A 17,444-nucleotide genomic window follows, 5' to 3' on the forward strand; every position below is an offset into this window, starting at 1 on the left:
AATAAATGCAAGATGCTGGACACGACAAATTCTTCCTCGTCTCTCAGAGCACAGTAAACTTACATGACGAGACGCGGTGTCGAACTACGTTTGTAAGTCGCGTATTATACCATTAGTAAACGGAGAATTGTACCCATAATATCGTATAATTTACCGTGCGTCTCTTCCCACCGTCATAATTAATTACTTACTCCTTTTGCCTCCGTGCGCTTTGAACGCGCTCCGTGCTTGAAAAGTCGTCGCGCACGTTCACGTATGTTTGAAGGAGGGAGGGGTAGAGGGGTGCGTCTAGCTAAACACCCCCGCGTGTTCTCGCGCGTATTTAGCTATCGTCACCACCTTTCCTCAATGCCAATTAGCGTTTGAAGTCTGGCGGCTGGCGGCGATAAGCGCGCCCCGTTTGCCACGTTTTCTTTCACATTCTCGTTTTTTTCTTCCCTCTTCTCTCTCTTCTTTTTCTCTTTTCCTCTTTGTAACAGCGTGATGTGGCGTGGTATGCAAAGAGGGGAGAGTTCTGAATTTTTAATTCGCTTCCAATCCTTGATAATGCGCGACTAGTCGGAGGTCGGCGATTAAATTTTGGAGAAATTAGCAACCCATTTGTCGAGCGCGAACCCTTTTGACGTTCGCGCATTAATTTGTGCGGGAGAGGTGGTGAGAAGGAAAGAGGTAAAGAGAGAGAGGGAAGAATGGCTCTTAAGAACGGCGTTCCTTTTTTTCTCTCCTTTATCTCTATCTTGCCAAATTGAGAATCACTAATCTTGATAAACTTAGCTGGGTATGAATAAATACGAAAAGAATCGGATTGGAATAAAAACAGAATACAAGTTCCAAATTAGAACAAATATAAGAGAAAGTATATGAATATATTTTTATTAATAAAATGTAATTCATCTTTTAATAATTTAATTATTATTACAATAATTTTTTTCATTTTAAAATATAAATATATATTTTAGTTTATTGATCTAGTTATTGAAATGCAAATTAGATATATTTTTTACGTTATATTGTGGCGTAATATTTTCCCTGTAACATTACGTGTAAGATAATTAAATTGATTGAACTATACAAATATATCTGTTTGGCAAACAGATTGTTGGCAGACGATAGTGACTACTTGTGAGTAAAATAATTATTATAAATTATAAATCATCGTACGTTGTAGCATACGCTATTTTAAAATCGTGTCTATAAGAATTTGTAACAGATTTTAATCTTTTTGTAAAAATTTATTATACAGTTGTCAACAAGATCATTTAGTTTTGTCAAAATAGTGTTTTGTGTCACAAAATTTATTACTAACAATAAGATTTATAACTTTCTTTAAAGAACATCAAAAAGGGTCTTCAAAGGAAATACAATAGCACACAATAATGACAGCTTTAATAAAGAACCGTACACTAATTTTATATGAAATTGGATTCTGGTAAAATTAGTTTTTGACCGCAGCTGAACAAAATATGAAATAAAAGTTTAAAGCTAAATACTGACAATTACTGACCTACAATTAGCCAAAATAAAAATTCGAGCTCTATAATTGTAGACTGTATTGTTTGACTGACTGCAGATGACTCAATAACTGTCCATTATTTAGCTTTGAGCTCTATTATAACTTTTATTCGACCGGTCAAAACATGCTACAACATATAGAAAACTAATTGATTTTACCGGAATTCAATTTCATATAGAATCGGTGCAGAGTTCTTTATGATTTAATGACTGATATAAAAATAAATGGTTTTAAATAATAAAATTAAATAATAGAAAGCATAGTTATTTACACAGTATTGTGAATTTAACATCTTCTTAACCCTTAGCTATTTAGAAACACTTCTTTTTTATATATTTGTAATTTTTTATTATTTGTATAATCTTCTTTTTTTACTTCAAAATGCGACTTATGCTTCCTGAAAGAAAACGGACTTTGTCCTTCTTTCTAAATTATTCCAAAAAAATCGTAAACGTGTCAAATAATAATATATGCAGATTTGTCATACTGTGAAAAATGAATTATGTTTTTTCAGGTTTTCTTTGTGTGTTCGGAAAGTCACTATAAATAATGTTTTTTATATCCCTTTACCGAGACCCACAGATGTCTATATTAAACCTAGATCGCTAACTCTGTCAAAAAAGCTGAGGCCAGCCGGATTTTCGATTTCAGTCATGACACCTTACAACAAAATGGCAGCGATGCATCTATGTTAGTACATATATGATATCTTACATACAAAATTGACAGTCTGTGTGTTTGTGTTAATGCATATATGATATTCGGCGATACCATGGCAACGGCCATTTTGTTGTAAGGTGTCATAGCCGAAACCGACACAGCTTTTCATACGTCAAAACCCGAAGTTAGCGATCTAGGTTTAGTATAGACATCTGTGCCGAGACCACAATTATAATATACTATGTTTTGTTGAAAAGAGACAAAATACGTTTGTTCGAGTCATGTGATTTGTCTTTGATCGAAAAAAAATGCATTCACACCATTCACATAGATAACGTAACTCTAAAATTCCTACGAATTACTCTATAAGTCTATGTTTACACATTTCACATAGTTATTTTTAAAAATATAATATTTAAATATAATATTTATTTGAGCGAATAAAGTTAATATATTTTGCTATTCAGAGAAAAGAATATTTGAATCATCGACCGGTTAACCGGTAATGTATGCTGTTTCGTGAGAACTGACTGAATGATAATACGAAGGACATAATAACGGTATTTATCGCGTTTAAATCGCGACCGCATAATAAAACGAGTCCTGCAAGTCTACAAGTTGACGAAGATTCTTCTCCATCAGGGCCGGCATGATTTCGCTGACAATGAGTTGTCCTGTGTTTGCGGCAATTTAAAGACAGAAAAAGGGAGAGAAAAACAGTAATAAATTCATGAACTTCGATCTAATCATTAATCATTAATCGCATTTTACAATATCCAAACGAATTTTCTAAACTTTGTGTGGCAGTCATTCTTATAGAACTGTGAATATAAAGCAACAAGAAAGAAAGAACATCCGCGGATTTCATTGTTATGTTCTATCGTCATTGAAATTTTTATTCCCCACTGTTAGGCTGCAGATAGGTTCGGTTTTTACGCAGTCAACCTTTGGTACCTTTTTTTGTTCTCAATGGAAACCGATATTTCCATATTGATTGTATACTTAACAAAAATACTAATAATATGGGACTTTCCAAATCTTTTTCTTTTACAAAATATAAATTGTCACTTTTGAAATTTATTAATACTTCTGTCAATGAATGGTTAGGCTCTTCGAAAACTTTTCTCCACTCATAAGAAATACAACGAGCTTTGTATTCAGAAATAAAGGAAACAATAGCAATAATATGAAACAATTTTTAAATATAATGAAGAAAAGGCTAAAAAAAGATCTAGTTTCTTACAAAGACATAGGCTTAAAAAGATATAGGGCCGACTCTTTTTAAGAACGTAGCTGAAAAGAGGCAAAAGGTTTGTTCTTTTTAGCTGCACCGATGAACTAGTGCAGTAAGTTAGAGTGAAACAAAATATAATATATTTGTTTCACTTTAACTTATTGCACCAGTGTGCACTAGTGCACCAGTGCAGCTAAAAAGAACAAACCTATTGTTTAATCGGCCGATTGAGTTAATCGGAGATGGTGAGACCCATAGTGCATATATTTAAAACGTAGTTGATATTCAGATATCTAATATATTAATGAAAAGGGGAGTGAAAAATTATGCATTGACAGAAGGATTAATTATTATTAAAACCTAATCGATTAGCAAAATATACTTATTATTCGAGGATTTGTGTGCTTGAGGTGCAACAATTATCGAATAATGTGTTATGGAATAATCGATATTTTGATTAGATCGCGGCCACACAATTGTGCTTTTATATGGCACTATAAATAATATATTCCTGAATATATAATTTATAATTTAATTGGAGAACATTAAAACGCGAGCATTGAGAATAATTTTTTCGAGAAATGTTGTGAAAATGGAAAAGGAAAAATCGGACGAAATCTTTTTATTATAATAGATCCCTTTTCATTACAATAGACCCAGTTTGACTCTAATTGTATAAATTGACCGACAGATTACAACATTAAATTTAAATATAATAGTGTTCAAAATTAGAAATAGATTATCTGCTATATGGACTTTGTCGCTCCGACGAACCATGTTAACGCTCAAAGCACGACGAATGTCTGAGATTCTACAAGTTTCAGGGTTTCCTGAAGTTTCCGCAAAGATAATAAATTTGTATAAATCAAAGCGCGCTGTCTCGCGCTCGTCCTCGCTCGCTGACTGATAAAACGTCGTCGTCCAACTGTCCGTCGCCTTTCGTCATTCACTACTGACGAGTTTGCGGAATTTTTATTGTGCCGCGCTTGTACTGACTGGGTGCGCGCTTTGGCGCGCATGAATATAAATCCCGCTACGGAAGGGAAGGCGAGCTACGTCAACGCTGATGAAACAAACGAGCTTCCTCCGCCATACTCTCGTTTCCCGCGAAGGGTGGCCGATAATACCCCAACAATGGCCCGCCACCACCTCCTCTCCGTCCTCACCGGCGTTTATAAACGGAAAAAAAGTCGGCGCGCCGCGCGCGTCAATGGTTCTCTCTCTGCTGGTGGTTGAAAAGGCCCGCGTATCTTATCGCCGCCAATCCGCGCTCGGCATTCCATCCTAACACGAAGCGTCGCGTCGCAGGAAAAAAAAAGAAATGAGAAAAGGCGAGATAGGTCCGACGAAGGCCGCGATACGACAAAGCGGGATAATTAAATAAATGCTCGCGTTTAGCGGCCCAAACAGTAGCGCGCCGTCGTCCCTGTTATTGTCGGCCGGGGGATGTTAATTAAATTAATCGAGACCGCGCGTCGCCAGCAGATTATTTCTCCGCTCGTCACACGGCATTAACGTTGTTGCCTCTCTCTCTCTCTCATCGTTCGACAATTGCAGATTAATTGTAATGACATTATAGCAATGTCGTAACATGTGTGAGTGTATAACGCGCTAAACGCCATGCAGTGAAATTTATTTAAAAACATATGTTTTCTGTCGAGACAGAAGGGAGAGAATTAAAATTTAAATTATATTTTAAGAGTCGCGTTTCGAATCTGATTTTTATCGTTCGAATAAAATCTCGTGTATTTAGCTTCCTCGAGAGTTCTCGTTTAGTAATCAAAGATACGTTGAGCATAATTATCGCCGGAACGAACGTCCGGTTCATGCGCGTTTTTTTTTTTTTTTTTTGGATCTTTCCCAAAATAGCGGTGCAACGCGCGTGAGAGAGACAGAGAGTTAGAGGGTGGGCGACGGGAACGTAGGGTTGGCTTTCGTATAAAAGCACGAGGGCCTTCGATCGACCAGTCATCTACGCAACAATGGCGCTGACAATGGGCAGCGGGCCAGCAGTGTTTCATTAAAACATGCATTGAATTCGAGAGAGAGCCGACGAATTGGCTGAAACCGAGAGAGCTCGGCAGAAACTGACTCTTCCTCTTCTCTCCTTCCATGATCCCTCGGTGGAGGACGACGGTCGCGTCTGATTGAAACGACGAAAAGTCCGACCCTTTCCAACGTTGTTGTTGTTGTTGTTGTCATCGTTGTTCCGTTTGGCAAGAGAGGGGTGAGAGGGAGGAAACACAGGACGAGAGAAAGAACGGCGAGAAAGAGCGGCGGGGCTGATCGAAAGCGGGAAGACAGGTTGCCTGGGTTAAATTGGAATTGTCATGTGAGGGCGAGCGAGGCGAGTCAAAGGAAAAACAACTTGTATAGGATTGAGTTTAATTGTGAGCCTCTCCGAGACCGCTCCCGGTTCACCGAGTTTCTCCTCCCTCCACCCTCGCTTCACTTCCGGCCACGGCATTCGCCAACGTCATCGCCGCCGAACTCCATGGTCGGCCTTCGCGGACAGAATCGCGTCGACCCTCTCTCTGAAAAAGAATAAGGGAGAATGCGAAGAATCGGGGATAGGACGGGGTAGTCGGGCTAGTCGAATGTAGAGGGCATGGAGGGTTATCGAGAATTTTCGATAAACTGACGATTAGAGGACTCTTGTCTATCTCGATGGAAGTCGATTTGGTCGAAGAAGCGCTGCATCCGGAAGATCGGACAATTCTAATTCTCTCTTCCGTAAAGCGAACGTTCGGACTTTCAAATCGCGACTGCGATTAGGGGATCTGATAAGAAGAAAAAAATACTTCTACAGAGTCTCGGGAATCTAAAGGGTGATGAAGTTTCAACGCAGAATTTAAAAATCTCCTCATTCTCGCCGAACCAAACTCCTCCGACAGTAAATTGTCACTTTCAATCGGCGCATTCGCGAATGTCATGTAAATGCCACTTTCGAGCTAAACGGTACGAATGAATGCGATGCCGATGTTAACGTAATGGCGCGGATTCGACCCACTGTCACGGTAGATGAGGACGATCGCGAGAACGTCAAGATGGAAGAGCTGTTCGTTCCGCACAATTTCCCTCGCGCGTCGCATCAAACGCGATTGAAAAAAGATGAGTACCCAGGGAGGGGGTGGGGGGAGAGCGAGAGAGTCAGAAAGAGAGAGAAGACGGGAGAGAAGGGAGAAAGAGAGAGAGAGAGAAAAAAAATAAACCAGATAGAATCGGTATCGCGCGCGCGGTGCTCTCGCATAGGAACAGTGAGAGCCGAGATACGATCGCTTCCGTAAAAATCCCCAGACGCGGCGGTGACACGTAGGAAATTAAGAGATAGGATTTTAAATTGGAAAAATACACAGAGAGAGAGAGCGAGAGAGAGAGAGAGAGAGAGAGAGAATTCCTCCCCCGCACCCCCTTCTCTCCTTCCATTCCGCGCTCGCGCTCGGATGGTAGCCGAGATAGGGGCGGGCCGGATAGATGCGGTCGCGGAGAGGGTGGCTGGAGGAAGTGATATGATGATAGAGAGGAATGGTGGCGGACCAGGGGTGGAAGTGGCAGGGGGAGGGAGAAAGGGGGAGGCAATGAACCGAGAGCTCTGTAGTAATTAACGGTTTAAATTGGATCTCAGTTGAGCGGCTTATTGGCGATTGTCGACCGCCCGAAGACGACGGGCGTAGAACAAAATTGCGAACAGAATTGTCTTGGGATCGAGAAAGAGGGAGGGGATTTTGCCGCGAGATGTCCAGAGTGGTGGAGTGGGAGAGGCAGGTAGTTGCTTTTTACGAAACCTCTGTCTTGAATTGGTTTCGGCGCAACTTCGTTTAGTATCGTAGTGTTTATCCTAGTGTTTATTTCTCGTTGCCATTGTCGAGAGGAGCCACTCGGAAGATGTACATCCGGGGTGACAAATATTCGAATATTTCGCGACGGAATCGTAAATCTTGTTAATCGATTCGCGTTTTGCGATTGTATTATTCTCAGTTTATCCTGCGGAGTTAACGAAGAATCACGGAGTTTCGGCTTTCGTGGAGAGGAAGAGCCGACTCTAGCTGGAGGTTCGCATCTGCCTATAATCCACAGTGAGACCCGTTCGTTGTTTCGTTGATCCCTACATTGTGATGTCGCTTGTATACCGCATTGTTCGTGTATCGGCGCCCATTGTCCATAGATTGTGTAGATACTCTACGGAGCACCACGTGCAACCCAATGGTCGTTCGTCCCTATCGTTTCTTACTACGCACGTTTATACTTTCCTTTTTTTTTATTCTCTCTTTCGCGCTTTTTCCCAAGAGCTGATCTCTCGATAAAATCTCGCGAACAAATTCTTCATCTCATTAAGATAATAAAGAGTTCCTTCGTCGACTATCCTCGGGGGGCGTCTTGTTTCGCGAAACGTGTAAGATCGTATATATACTTGTATGAAATAATACGGGCGCAAAATATACACTTTCTTTTCGCCTCGCGAGAATGGCAGGACGATAATGACGACGACGACGATTGTGTTCACCTATCAAGCTCAATGACAACGCCGGGGACAATGGCCGACTTGAAATCGGATATAAACGCGGGGTAAGAAGAGATCCGCACGACGGCAAACACAGCGGGCGGACGGACACCGTCGAGCACCGAATACTGCAAATACAGAGCAGGGGTGGGTGCGTTATTCCCACTGTATCGAGCGGCGACAATGGGGGACAAACTGCATGCTTGTTCGCCCGGTAATACCTCGTTGGGTCGCCGAGCAGAGCCCACTCGCCATTGTTGATGCATCACCGGCGCATTTATATGCTTGTGTATGTGTACGTTCGTGTGTATATATATATACAGCCATAGAGACCTGCGCGCGTTCGTACATTTCGAGTAGATACGCGCGGACAATGCCATTAATCCGTGATTGTTGCTGGTGTGGATATTAGCGGAGGCTCCGAGGCTCCATGATGCTGGAACCGGCGGTCTGACTATGATCTTTGGATTCTTCAGCATCGATTTCACCTCCTACCCTCGAGATGACAACAACTTTAATCGCGCGGGTAAGGAAACCAGATTAAAGAAACTTTGTAACGAATAAGTTTTCCATAAACGTAGAATCGTAGAAATAAAGGAACGAGAAAGAAACACAAGAAGATGAAGAACAGATACTTTCGTGAAAATATTTCCTTTTAAACGGCCCATAAAATTGAGCCAGTAGATATTACATCTTTATCAATTTGAAGCAATTGAAACAGCGAATCAACGAGTCGAAAAGAAGAGAGATTGTCTGATTCAAAATATATTGTTCCCACATTGAGAGGGAGAAAGAGTTATATTTCCATCTTTCTCGACGCATCATTTTTCTCCACAGTTGATCTCCGTCCCCCCTCGTTTTCGTGCTTATTTATCCGATGCGTTCGCTTTTGTGGGATTAAGTGAGGTGTTCCGAGGCGAAGCGACTCGTCTCGGCCTGAGTGGATCAGTCCGGACTATTTAGTGGCTCCTAATCGTTCCGAATCGGGCACAATAGCCCGCTTGCATCGTGCGACACATGCCCCCCGTTTGTCGGGGTGCACGATAGCGCGAGCCCCCTCCCCCTCCTCTCGCCACTGGTGTGCTCCCGACTACCGGCGACTGAATAAGACAGTGGATTCAATCGACTGGAAGTTCAGAACACGATAGGAACCGGGACGCGCGGTAGCGATCATTGTATCTCCTGACGGGACGGAATGCGCCGAGAACCAGCCGGCTGCCTATGAATTTTTTACGATCATCGGCTGCTGCATCGAGGGGTCGGTCTTCGATCTAAATAGAAGTAGCATCTCAGCTTACTGACCAAATAAACCGTATATTCAAACAATCTCTCGTTCTCCTAATTTTCATATTAATTAACATATCTTTGAAATTTTATTCAATTATCTCAACTATAAAATTTATAATTGAAAGCTAAGTATATTTTACGATTATATTCTTTACTTATGCCGATTCGAGAGAATTAAGACCCGATTGTCGAGATATGGACTGATTAAACCGAATAATTGGTTCTTACAAAATTATATTCGCCGAGACACTAAATCTTGTTGAACAAGGTGATCGCAATTCTTCGATTAGACTTTTTAATGCGAAATTTTTCGCAGTGCTAATTCACACGCAAAGTCGATGCTTTTCTCTCTGTCCCTCTCTCCCTTCTCTGCCTCGCCATTGCCGACGCGGCGGGGCCTGAAATATTCGCGAATGCATAAAGACGTGAAATATGGCCGTATGAATCAGCTGGTCCTGCTGCGGAGCGAACGGGTCCGCAGGAGGGTTTGACAATATCCTCGCGGCGGCATTCTGCGCGGATTAGCGCCTCGAGGTTTTATGGGCCATTTTGTTTATGCACGGACGGGGCAAGGTTGCCCTCCCCCTTCCCTCTCACATATATATACACACACATGCGTCTGCACGGACAGTGGTCGTCGTCGTCGTCATCCTCGTCGTCCTCGAGAGAGGCCTCCGCGAAGCCATCGCGGCCGGATTTAATGACGCGTTTGTTTGCGGGACTCGATCGCATTAACACCTCCGGTTTGCCGGTTAGGGCATCCTATTCCCCTAACTCGATTAGGAAACGACGGTTCTTGGAAGACGAAGATGAATTCAGATACAAAGTGAGCTGCATTAATTATTAGCGATTTGAATTATAGTTGGTTTCGTATAAATCATTTAAATGAATATTCTAATATTTGAATATATACTCGCGTGAATTTTTTATTGATAATAAATAATTCTACCTCTTTGAAAATTTGATAAAAGAAAATCTCAAACGATAGCGAAAATATTTTACTTTAAATAAAAAAAGAGGCGCGTGTATGTAGATTCTCTATTGATAATCGCGCGTAGATACACTCGTTATATTATTGCCAAGGCTGCCTCAATTATATATTTCTCTGTAGAAAATCTCTGAAAACGCGGATGACGCGAAGCCAGTTTGTAAATAGCGTCGCGCGTCGCACAAGAGAGCGGTTAATCTCCAAGACTGGTTTGGACAACGGGCAGGTGCGTAATTTTCCACTTAACGCCGATGGTTAACCGACGACATGCGTTAACAACGAATAATCGTTCGGATTATATCGCGGATTAGAAATTGCAAGGAAGAGAATAAATAGAGGCAAAGGACAGCTTCGTCTTCTCTCTTTTCTTCTCCCTCGACCGTCCAGCGAACGGAATTAATTTCGTCGACTTATAAACGCGTTCGGGAAGTGAGCGCCCTTTGATGAGCGCAAGGAAGAAGGGCCCTCGCGAGTCATTCTCTCTAATGTAATTCTCACCAACGTGTAAAATTCGTCACGTACTAATGGTGACAGGGGAGGACCCCGTGGGATCTCGCGTATCCACAACGCGCGCGCGAGAGAGAATTCCATAAGCGAAGGTAGAATTTTCGAAATTCATTACGACAATGAAATTCGTGACGAAAGTTTCACGTTCCGAGAAAAATTTTTCACTAATTGGAAATCTTTTAAAATTGTTTTTATAATAAATTATTGAGTATATATTAATACCTTTAAGTATTAGTTTCTTAAATTTCGAATAATGTTTCTTATTTCTGATAAGATTTTTTATATTCTGACCTGATCTGATCAGATAATTTTTATATTTTACTTTCTGAGAACAAATTGATAAATTTACATAAACTTTTTGTATGTTGCAATCGCACTTATGTACCGCAGTCATGTATCATCTTTTGATCAACGATACGATTCATCGTACAAAAATATTTATCGTATAAAAGTCTTTAAAAATCGTAAGAGTTATAGAATATAGAAAAAGTCACGCCAAGACGGACAAGTCCTCGATGAGAAAGAATGACAGGCGCGAGGTTGAAATAAACAGATGGGCTCGGGCTAAAGTAATTAATAAAAATATTTGTCTAGAAAGAGAAACGTATCGATTGCTACAATTCCTGTTTTCTCAGAAGCAACAGCCGAGGGAAGGAGAAAGAGACACGAAGTGTCTTGTTTGTTATCATCGGGCAAACATAAGACGGGAGCTTTCGACGGACGCACCGAGATGCGCTAAGTAAAAGAATCATCATCGCGAGGGGATCCAGCGCGCGGTCCGGACCAACATTCTAATGGTCATTATCATTAACAAACATTCCCGACGTGCCACTTGTTTGCTCAGTCACGCGAGCATCGTGCTTCGGTAGCGGCGGCTTCCCGGCCGTCGCTTTTGTAGACCCATCTCGTGCTGAAATAGCTTCTCGCGCCAACAGTTTGCGTTAACTAATTTTAGGTCTTTCTGTCCTCGTCCATGTTAATTTCGTCAAAAGATTCTCGCGAGAACATACGAGTGCCTGTGTAGAAATTATTTACAGTCCAGTCTCTCATTAAGTCGTTGCAATTAACTTGGAATTGATCCATCAATTTCTCAACACGACTTAAATTAACAAAATTAAATATCGCAGATATTATCTACGAAAGTTTTCTCAGTTATTTATTTAATTTTTATTATTTTATCTTTTTTTATTTTATATATTTCGCGTAAGATGCCTTAAAGTGTTACAAGTTGTTTTCTCTCTTATTGTTAAAAAATAGCGACGTTAGTTTTTATTTAACGTGTCTATATTGAGATTAATATTATTTTCAACTGTTTGATGCAGTTTTTGACTGAATTTCCAAAACATATTATTAATCAAAATCGTATGGAGAATTTATCATAAGAAAAGATTTGTTATATATAATATTATAAGAAAAGATATAATTATCATAAGAAAAGATTTGTTATATATAATATTGATAATATTGAATATATATATAAATATAATTTGAATAAGATGTATCATAGATGCAAAGATTTTTTTAAACAGAAGAAATAATTTTGTTCGAAATCTCGAAAAATTCAAGCAAAGTCTCTCAACTATAAGATGCACCTTTTTTGAAGTAAATTTTCTTTTTAAAAAACATATCCGTATAATCAGAAACAATTGACGTATTTAGCGGTAAATAAGATAAGAGAGACGATATATATGTATATTACGATCCTTTGAAATTAAAATTAGAGACGCTTGCGCCAATTGCGAACAATAAGGACACGGTTGCGTTAGCTGCGTCGGAGACGCGCGGATAATTAGCGATCGCTAATTAAAATCTACCGACGCAATCGCTGCGTAATTAAACGATCGGAAGCAATGGATCGCGATCGCGTCACGCATCCGAAGAGCACGGGAATCGTTCGTAAAGAAAACCATCCTGCGGAAAAGCGTTCGTCTGATATCCGATAACGTGATATACGGCTCTCTTTTTCTCTCATCGTCGCGGGAGAGAGGAAGGGGAAGGGAACGCTGGAGCGGCGCGAAAAATGATATATGCGCGATATTGCAGATGAGCCCACTAATTAAAAAGAAACCGGTAATTAATGCTAATTGGATGACGCCTATGTCCCGACTATCGCGGCTTCGTCTCGCGGAATGCGATCGCGTTGTTTCGCATCAACATATATTTTTCGACGTTGTCAACTGACGAAACTCAAAGCAATCAGAAATGAAGGACAAGCCTTTAGATGACGGTATTTATTAGATACGATAGAATAAGACGGCATTTTTTTTGACAAATTTCTTATTGAAGACTGCTTTTTCATAAGCATTTCACTATTACATATTCTTACTTTCTGTCTTGTTCATTAAAAAATTATTCAATATACAAAGATATAGTTTTAATAAAATATACTGTTAATAACATCAAGTTAACATTTAAAAATGCAATAATAATAATAATAATTTCTGTTGTTTATTAATATGCACTCGATAAACTAGCTGGCTAATAAATTAACCGAGTAATAAGCCAAATAATCGTAAACGCGATATTAAAGAAGACTATCACCGCTTCGTTGTAATCTCGATTGTACGTGCAAGGCGGTCTCTTGATTTTTCCCCACAAATCCATATTTATAGCTCGTTACCGACTATACGAGAAGATAGACTTTCTGGACGCTAATAGGATAATCCGAAAAATACGGCTTTTGTCACGTATTATCGAGACGGATCCTGTTGTTTCTTTGAAACAAATTCGATTATATAATAATTGGTATCCATATACTGACAATTAATTCACATTTTAAGAATTATTGTGCTTTAAATTTTATTTTTCATACTATGTTATAAATATTATAATTTTATCATCTTCAAAATATCCAAACATTACGCACGCAAAAAATAAAATAGATGTCATCATCGAGAAAGCGAGCTCGACACGAGATAACATCACCGAGTAATTGTAATAAGCGTCGCCGCAATGCAGTTATTATTCATCCACTCGCGTTGTCTATTGACCCTCCAAAGTGTCTATCTAATAAAATATCATTAACCGCGTCATCAATCATCGCCCCACTGTCAGAGACAAAACATACGCTCGGCCTCGCTTCGCCAACCCTCCGCAATCGCTCTCTTCTTCGTTTCCCCCCACGTTGGTTGCTGTATCTCTGTCTTTCAACCATGCCATTCACTGACATCGGCAAATATCGCCGTCATATATCCGACGTTTAACGAGCGAGAACATTTTTTTTTGTGCGCCAGTGGCCCGCATAGTAAATCAGCGCCGATTCGATTAATCCGTTTTTTCGGCGCTGACACGCGATTCATTATTTATTATAGCCAGAGATTGTCCGTGAATGTAAAATTTTAGAAAATTCTCAAAATTGAAAAATTTGTTAATTTTGCAACATCCGAAAAATGGAGAAAACCTAATAAAATTACGTAGCAACAACGACGCGAACAAGGTGTCTGAGAGTGTAGAAACTTCCCTGCGGCGAGAAAAGAGACCCTCGCATTTTTATACACAAGGGCAAAGGTCAATGCCTGCGTGCACTCGACGTCGCGAAACGTAAGAACGTGGCGCATAATACCGGCCGAGCAGAGGGAGGAAAGGGGGCTAAAAGGAAAACTGACGGCCCACTCGAAACCTTGGGTCATATTATACTCAACACTGATGTAGAATTTAACTCGCGACGAGATTTTTCGAGTGTCGGCGAACAGAGGGAGAGAAAAAGAGAAAGAAAGAAAGAAGGGTGGTAGGACATAACGGTATCGATAATGCTGAAAGAAACATTTTTACATACGTGTCCTTTGAATGCTTTTTTTAAAGCTTTACACGACCGAGACTCTACAGACTTGTACAGTTCTCTCACAGTTCGTCGACAACATTGACGGATTAATAAAGCGGACGACGCATTGCTCCGGATATATTATTCGAGAAATTTCGTTAACAAGGAGAGAGATGAAATCAAAAGTCGTGGATTTTTGAACAGCGACGACCGTGTCTTGATTTCGACGATCCAAGAAGTCGACAGATTTCTCAGATAATTTTTGTGGCACGTATAAAACAGGACACTCCTGACTTGCTTGAATTTAATGAGAATTTAATGAGGGTCGAGTTAATTATACAGAATCAAGTCGATTTTTAACGAGACGCAAATAGTCTTAAGCTTTTCTTCAAGCGTCCAATGTCACGCATTTCACTGATGATCGCATCGCGCATTCAGGACGAATGTATTCCTGAAGAAGTAAAGGCAAAAAGCTTCCGAGACCATTAAAGGGTTTACATTCACGATCTTCTCTCTGTCGCGCAAAGGGTCAAGAGGCAGGCAGTGGCGAGATGTTTTCTGAAAGGGAACCCGCGTAGTGTCCGCGGAGTACTATTTCCTTTTCTTCTTTTTCGCCGCTAACCATCCCCTCGAGCTTCTTTTTTTCCCTTTGAATCTTCTTTCAGAATGTTTCGGGATACGCGACGGAAAGTTACATCCTTGTCAGCCAGAATAAGGACTAACATATTCGTTTTTGTGTCTTTGGTACATCCGCAGATCCTCAAATTGCTTTAGATTCATCGATCAGAAACGAATTAAGTATATGCTTATCGACAAATGCATTATATATATATATTTTTATTATATTTATCATACGTATCTCATTCAGAGAGTCACTAGACGAAATTGATGGAATTGCTATCCAAGTAGCTGGAAATTCTCGTTCGAATCAAATCATGATGAATGGAGGTCTTAGCATAATCGTAGAAGCGGAAACTTCTCCCGGAGACGTTTGAAGCGCGGACAAGCCGATGCTTGGGACTTTTGTCGGAAATGGGAAAGGCTTGTTTTTCTCGAAGTGGCACCGCGAAACGCTTCCAAGAATAGCGTCTCTCTTCGATAACTATTGTCCGTTTCCGACGACTTAATTCTGCCGATGGAGAATAGTCGATTCCGGCGCGGCTTATCGGCCTTAATGAATGTGGAACCTAAGTGGATTTCTTAATTATTTAGCGCGACTTAATAAAGGGACCTTCCTGCGGGAGTTTTGGCAGGCGCAGAAAAGCCGAGAAGTTCGTTTGGTGTCACGCAAAAGTTTACTGCGCGTCGAAGTCGTACATTTTGAACATTCTGAAACTTTCGGGAAGAATATTGGAGGAATGTAAATAATTACAAAAATGACGTCTATAAAAGAAATTTGCTCGTGTAAATAATCAGTAAAAAATATCGAGAAACATTAAAATGAAAGGAGATATAAAAGAAGCGAGATAGGAAAGGAAAGAATTGTAAAATTGTAAAAAAAAGTTTAATTCAATTCAAATCATTTATTTTTAGGACTGAAAAATTCGTTGACTCGCTTGATATTTATTTTTCAAGAATTTCTTACAATCTCGAAAAAAGAGGAATGTAACAATTACATCTTTGATTAATCATTGCAAAAAGATTTTAAATTCTTACATTTTTGGCATTTTTTTATCCGCGGTAATTATTAAAAAATTCTATTAATTATTAATTCTCGGAATATAAATCTGTGTTCCATTTTCCATATTATAAATCCTTGTGTGTCTCGCATCGCTATTCGCTGTTACTGTTTCGCGTAGGAAATGCAATTTCTTTTTTTAAACGACCTCGTTTTGCCGCGCGCGCACGTTTTAATTACGTTGTGTGCTAATTATTTATATATCGCTTCTTTGTAAATTGCCTTGATTAACCCGCTCTTTTCCGAGCGATCGGCTACGACGCACTTATTCCGTAAAGGCGTAAAACGCACCGCAATCGCTCCAAACTCCTTTTTTCGGGCTGGCTTCAAGCGGCACAAAGGCTTCCGGTTTTCCCTTTAGTCACAACTTTCGCCGAGGGGAGCTCTTGTGTCCGTTAACGTCGTCTCTCTCTCAATTGCTGAAACTAATTTAATTAACTAATCACCGACGGTTCAAGTATTACGCGCACGCGAGAGAAACCTAGTCTGGCTTCATTTGAAACGCTCTCAAGTCGGAGAAACGTAACGTGATCAAAGACAATACACGCGCGAATACTTGAAAGATGAAACGGTACGTTAAATCTAAATCTCGATAAATAATCTCACAGTGATAATTACAGTTTCTGTTTCAAAAAATACAGTATTTTACGTTTAAAAAATATATGTCCGGAGATCATTATATCTATATAATTATAATATAATTATTGTGCTATCTTGTTTGTTTATTTGATAAGAGATTTTTCGTTTCTCAACGTAAACAGAAAGTGTAATTATAGATTACCCTATATTTTAACTATATAGATTTTAACTATAAACGGTGCATGTGGAAAGAGAGCGCAATTTCTTACATAATTTTAAATGGAAATGTAGAGAGAAGGCTATACCCTTCACAAAGCTCCTTTTCTCCTGATCGATTCTGTGTCGAAATCTATGCCTGAAATCTGTATTTGTGTCTATATGATCCATATGTTTATGTTGTGGTTGACACATGATATGAAAAGTTAAGCCGAGCAAAGTATTTTTTGTTTTCTGTGGCATATGTTGCACTCGTTGCTTTAAAAATTTTCTACAAGTATACCTACTTTTTGTCTAAACTTCTAACTGATCCGAATGCTTTTGTAAATGACCCAACCTGAGGACAAGACACTATTGTATTTGAATGGAATCTTTTTTTGTTTCTCTTATCCCGTTATATATTATTTTGTTTTAGAGAAAATTTTGAGAGAAACTGATTTCCATGGAATGCATTGTGTATCTCGAGTGGCTATTGTTCAGCACAATGCATCTGAGGCAATATATATTGAACATTTGTTATG

The 17,444-nt window shown here is 39.8% G+C and overlaps 1 protein-coding gene across 3 annotated transcripts in view; it reads left to right on the top strand.

The window, feature by feature from the left end:
- Window positions 1–17,444, top strand: part of LOC145945031 (uncharacterized) — a 147,658-nt gene that overhangs the window by 84,310 nt on the left and 45,904 nt on the right. The window lies entirely within an intron of this gene.

The sequence above is a fragment of the Prenolepis imparis genome, unplaced genomic scaffold (assembly GCF_030444845.1).
Source record: "Prenolepis imparis isolate NDT839.2.m4 unplaced genomic scaffold, iyPreImpa1.0 SCAF_14, whole genome shotgun sequence".
Lineage (NCBI taxonomy): Eukaryota > Metazoa > Arthropoda > Insecta > Hymenoptera > Formicidae > Prenolepis > Prenolepis imparis.